The sequence below is a fragment of the Aquarana catesbeiana genome, linkage group LG12, assembly GCF_042186555.1.
Source record: "Aquarana catesbeiana isolate 2022-GZ linkage group LG12, ASM4218655v1, whole genome shotgun sequence".
Lineage (NCBI taxonomy): Eukaryota > Metazoa > Chordata > Amphibia > Anura > Ranidae > Aquarana > Aquarana catesbeiana.
The window spans coordinates 152,729,379-152,735,617 of NC_133335.1; the positions used below are offsets into that span (position 1 = coordinate 152,729,379).

The following is a 6,239-nucleotide window of genomic DNA, read 5'->3' on the forward strand; positions in this document are numbered from 1 at the left end:
TTTTAAAACAGAAACTAAGAATATTTTTCTAAATTTTCAGTCTTTTTTCGTTTGTTTAGCAAAAAGTCAAAAACCCATGGGTGAAAAGAAAGGTCTTTCCGTGTGAAAAAATGATAAAAATGTTATATGGGTAGAGTGCTGCATGACTGCACAGGTGTCATTCAAAGTGCAACAGCACTGAAAGCTGAAAGTTGGCCAGGGCAGGAAGGGAGTAAAAGCGCCCATTACTGATGTGGGTATGCACACCCCCTGCCTTGGTATGGAACAGGTATATACACCTCCTGCCTTGGTATGGGGCACAGATGTATACACCATACACCTTAGTCTTGGGTACAGGTATATCTCTCCATATACACACTAGAGCTGCACGATTAATCGTCAAGAATCGTTATTGCGATTTTTTCCCCGTTTGTGATCTTGACAAAAGTGTTTCACGATTCTGTCTATACAAAGAATTCTCTGCTCTTCTGAAGCCACAGCCATCAAAAGAAAGGAAGAGAAAAACTGGGCAGTCTGCCAAGAATCACAACATTCTTTAGCAGTGGAACTAAGTATAAACATTGTAACAATTTGTCAAAGGAATTGACTTTGTGTGTAAATGAGGGAAGTTTAACCACTTAAACACTTAGGGCTCTTTCACACGGGGCGGATCAGTGATGATCCGCCCCGTGAACACCCGCTGGCTCAGCGGGGATCGCTCCGCCGATCCCCGCTGAGCAGAAAGATGACAGGTCCATCGCTGCACGCTGTGCAGCGACGGACCTGTCAGAGCGCCGCTCTCCCCTATGGGGGATCGGATGATGACGGACCGTAGTGTCCGTCGTCACCCGATCCGATCCGAAAACGGATGGAAAAGTAGGTTTTTCCTCCGTTACACTTTTCGGATCGGAGCGGCGTCGGATGTCAGCGGACATGTCACCGCTGACATCCGACGCTCCATAGGGATACATGTATGTCCGTTTTTCATCCGAAAACGGAAGGATGAAAAACGGACATACGGATCCCCCGTGTGAAAGAGCCCTAAACCTTTTTCTAACATTTGTTGGTTTCAAGTTAAAATCATTTTTTTTGCTAGAAAATTACTTAGAACCCCCAAACATTATATATATTTTTTTAGTAGAGACCATAGAGAATAAAATGGTGGTTGTTGCAATATTTTATTGTATTTGCACTGTATTTGCGCAGCGGTCTTTCAAATGCAATTTTTTTGGAAAAAATTACTTTAATGAATTAAAAAAAATAAAAACTAACCAGTAAAGTTAGCCCAATTTTTTTTTTGTATAATGTGAAAGATTTTACGTTGCGAGAATCGTGATGTTTTTATTCTAAGCAAAAAAATTGTGATTCTTATTTTGGCCAGAATTGTGCAGTTCTAATACACACCCATACTGTTGAGGGATAAAATTTTAGGGAGTGTTCTTCCCCCCATACCTCATTCTTTTATAAAAAAAAAGTACCAAGCTTAAGAAATATTTTGACTCCCAATGTTCTGGACCCCCCCCCCCCAGTAAAAAGATGGGAACACTGACACCTTTTCTAACAGGCTTTTATGCTTGTGGAGGTGTTTAGCATGTAAAATCACCAAAGGAAGTAATGTTAAAAAGATGAATGACTTTGTAGCTTCGGCTACAGGAAGGGTTCATAAAATGAAAGAATTCATTACGTGTTCATCTGAGGGGGTGGTATATGTGTTAGAATGCCTGTGCAAGCTCCAGAAGGTAGGTCGGACCTCCAGACCTTTGCTGGTAAGGGTACGTGAACATATTAATGTAATTAAAAAAGGGATGAAAGAACATAGTGTTTCTAAGCATTTGAGAGAGGTCGGAATAGAATAGGAACCCGAAAGATTTAAAATTCTGGGTGGTAGAGAAAGTCAGTCATCATTGGAGGGGGGGCAACTTTATAAGATATCTTAGACAACGTGAGTCAGCCTGGATATATGAGACCCAGGTTTTAGTGCCTAGGGGGCTCAACATAGACTTTGACTTAAATTGCTTTATTTTCAATGGTTAAAATAGGTACATATGTAATTTAAAAGAGGGGTGAGTAATCAGTAGGTATTTAGAAATATAATTTTATAGGATTTTTTTTTAATGACGTTTTAATAAGGAGCCCTTTTTGATAAATATAATAAAGAAATCATTTTTAATATAAAGGATATTCATGGTTTGGTTGAAAATATAAAATGGTATAGGATTATACTAATATTAATGGGTTTTAGATTGTGAAAAAGTAAATGAAGGCATAAATATTAATAAGTTCCTGTTGAGATTGTAACAGGAGGTTGCCGCGGGGGTCAGCAGCAATGCTGTGACAAGACAAATGAGTGGACCCGTGCACGGTGACAAACTATCCAGTTCCATGGAATATGTGTTCACTGGAATAGGGAGTGTCCGCAGACGCTGCTGACGGCCGTGGCGAAGCCTGGAGGGTTGCCTAGGCAACACTAGTATACATAAATAAAGGTTCAGGGCAGGCGGCCCGCCCATCTACTGAGAAAGCCCAATCAGAAGGTGACACGTGTATAGAGGGGAGGAACCCGAGCCCGTAACGTCATGCAGCCACCGTGAGTATATGTCAGCGGTGAGCGAGTGGACGCATATACACATGCTCTTTTAAATCTATGATCTTGCAAGTGTGCCTATTTTAGGGCTGTTTTAATAAAGTAACAAACAGAAAGCACTATGGAGTCTATGTTTATGATTACATGTCAATAACTGATTTGAGAGAATCGGAGCTGAGCTGTAGGTGGAGAGAGAAGGAGAAAGTTTCCTGAATCTATGTGAAGTTATCAGCACAAGCACTCAGTGGGGAGAACGTAGGAGGATCAGCTGTTTTGGCGTGGATGAGAGAGATCGTGAAGGAGCAAAAGAGTGACCATTACTATTATTTTTTAAACTCATCTGTGAGGTGAGCAGGCAATTTGGCTGGTGGTGGTGTGCACATATTGATCCCAGTGAGGACGGATGAGCACAGCGGTGGATGGTTGCACACACTGTTTGATATGAACTAGTTCTCTATCAACACTGATGTTATTTAACATATGAAATATTATATATATATATGGACTGGTTGCACTGTGGTTTTAATCACATATATAAGAATATACTGCAGGGAATATTGCATTTAGTTTTTCTATTTTTTTCATTAGTGTTTCAAAGAATGATTGATTTATAGGTTAAACAGTGCTGCACTATAATATAACTACCATGGCAGGCACCCCCTGCCTTGGTATGAAGCACAGGTATATACACCCCCTGCCTTGGTATGGGGCACAGGTATATACACCCCCTGCCTTGGTATGGGGCACAGGTATATACACCCCCTGCCTTGGTATGAAGCACAGGTATATACACCCCCTGCCTTGGTATGAAGCACAGGTATATACACCCCCTGCCTTGGTATGGAGTACAGGTATATACACCCCCTGCCTTGGTATGGAGTACAGGTATATACACCCCCTGCCTTGGTATGGAGCACAGATATATACACCCCCTGCCTTGGTATGGAGCACAGGTATATACACCCCCTGCCTTGGTATGAAGCACAGGTATATACACCCCCTGCCTTGGTATGGAGCACAGGTATATACACCCCCTGCCTTGGTATGGAGTACAGGTATATACACCCCCTGCCTTGGTATGGAGCACAGATATATACACCCCCTGCCTTGGTATGGAGCACAGGTATATATACACCCCCTGCCTTGGTATGGGGCACAGGTATATATACACCCCCTGCCTTGGTATGGGGCACAGGTATATACACCCCCTGCCTTGGTATGGGGCACAGGTATATACACCCCCTGCCTTGGTATGGGGCACAGGTATATACACCTCCTGCCTTGGTATGGAGCACAGGTATATACACCTCCTGCCTTGGTATGGAGCACAGGTATATACACCCCCTGCCTTGGTATGGAGCACAGGTATATACACCCCCTGCCTTGGTATAGGGGACAGGTATATTCACCCCCCTGCCTTGGTATGGAGACAAGGTATATACACCCTCTGCCTTGGTATGGAGACAAGGTATATACACCCTCTGCCTTGGTATGGAGACAAGGTATATACACCCTCTGCCTTGGTATGGAGACAAGGTATATACACCCCCTGCCTTGGTATGGAGCACAGATATATACACCCCCTGCCTTGGTATGGAGACAAGGTATATACACCCCCTGCCTTGGTATGGAGCACAGGTATATACACCCCCTGCCTTGGTATGGAGACAAGGTATATACACCCCCTGCCTTGGTATGGTGTACAGGTATATACACCCCCTGCCTTGGTATGGTGTACAGGTATATACACCCCCTGCCTTGGTATGGTGTACAGGTATATACACCCCCTGCCTTGGTATGGTGTACAGGTATATACACCCCCTGCCTTGGTATGGTGTACAGGTATATACACCCCCTGCCTTGGTATGGTGTACAGGTATATACACCCCCTGCCTTGGTATGGAGCACAGGTATATACACCCCCTGCCTTGGTATGGAGCACAGGTATATACACCCCCTGCCTTGGTATGGTGTACAGGTATATACACCCCCTGCCTTGGTATGGAGCATAAGTATATACACCCCCTGCCTTGGTATGGAGCACAGGTATACAGGCACAGGTTGGAGGAAAACACAGCATACTTTGGTCATGGTCAATGCACAGATATCTCTGCTACAACTCACCTGACCTCAGCGTAGTATTCTCCAGTTCTTTATTCCTCAGAAAGACACCAGTCCCTGTCACACAGCTCAGTCCTTAGTCAGACTGGATCTCACACTCTCCCTCTCAGGCTTTTTAATGTAGACGGGTTTCCTTTTTGTCTAAAAGGAAAGTGCAGCAAAGGTTTCCTTCAGGGTTTCTGTGACGTCCAACAGATGTGCCTCAAATAAACGACTCATGGCTGCTGTGACACCAAGGAGATCTCCCAGAATCACCCCATCCTAGTCACAAGCTAGAAGCGAAACTGAAACTGGGACTTTCCATCTTTTCTTTTCTTTTTTTTTTTTTTTTATTTATTTCTTCAGTAACAAGAGCATATGTTTATAACAATAAACAATTCACTAATGAGGTTTCTTATCAGTATACGCTATAAAGGTAGTTAAACAATGGTAATTAGGTAACATCAAGCTTAATATACCTTGGTCTCACTTACCCCAATTGGGTTCAAACTGTAATCTTTTCTAGAGAATCAATACAATGGCATAGTTGCTAACAGTCCCGATTTTTCCCGGGACAATCCCGATTTTGGGACCCTCGTCCCGATTGGAGGCCGTCCCGATTCGGGATTTTGCCTTTTTTTGCCCAGGGAAATCAGGAAAGTTTGCTTTTGCACTTTTGCAGCAGCTGGCTTCAACAAAATGGCCACCAGCGCCGCTGCTAGATCGTTCCCCTTGTGTTCAGTAGAGAGAGGAAGGGGGCTTCATCCATGCAGCCAATGAATCGGCTTCCCTCTTCACACTGAAGCTGGGGTTAGCTGCATGGATCGGCCCCTCCCCTCTCCACTGAACACACGGCGCCGTCCACTCGTGGAGTTCCTTCTGCTCTTGTTCCTGTCTCTCAGTGTAAAGCCCAGGCAGTAATTTAACTTTAAAGTACAGGAGGAGGGTTAACTATATACAAGGGGGGGGGGAACTATGTACAGGGGGGTTAACTATGTACAAGAGGGGGGTTAACTATGTACAAGAGGGGGGGTTAACTATGTACAAGAGGGGGGGTTAACTATGTACAAGAGGGGGGGTTAACTATGTACAAGAGGGGGGGTTAACTATGTACAAGAGGGGGGTTAACTATGTACAAGAGGGGGGGTTAACTATGTACAAGAGGGGGGGTTAACTATGTACAAGAGGGGGGGTTAACTATGTACAAGATGGGGGGTTAACTATGTACAAAATGGGGGGTTAACTATGTACAAGAGGGGGGGTTAACTATGTACAAGAGGGGGGGTTAACTATGTATAGGGGGGTTAACAATGCAAGGGGGGTAACTATATACAGGGGGGTAACTAGGGGGAGGGGGTAACTATGTACAGGGGGGTAACTATGGCTCTCCCTGGGACACTGATGTAAGGACTGAGGCTGGGAACACTGGTGTAAGGACGGACTCTGCTGGGGGCACCTGATGCAAGGACGGACTCTGCTGGGGGCACCTGATGCAAGGACGGACTCTGCTGGGGGCACCTGATGCAAGGACGGACTCTGCTGGGGGCACCTGATGCAAGGACGGACTCTGCTGGGG

At 44.8% G+C, this 6,239-nt stretch overlaps 1 protein-coding gene across 6 annotated transcripts in view; it reads right to left on the bottom strand.

Annotated features, from left to right (window-relative positions):
* The window catches only part of LOC141113174 (ATP-dependent RNA helicase DHX58-like), a 138,898-nt gene extending 133,936 nt beyond the window's left edge, over positions 1–4,962 (bottom strand). For 3 of the 6 annotated variants that reach the window (XM_073606101.1, XM_073606100.1, XM_073606095.1), the window contains exon 1: positions 4,688–4,962. The gene's annotated coding sequence lies outside the window, so the exon portion shown is untranslated. The remainder of the gene's footprint in view (positions 1–4,687) is intronic. The other 3 variants (XM_073606098.1, XM_073606099.1, XM_073606096.1) reach the window with 3 other exon arrangements.
* Between the last annotated feature and the right edge of the window lie 1,277 nt (positions 4,963–6,239).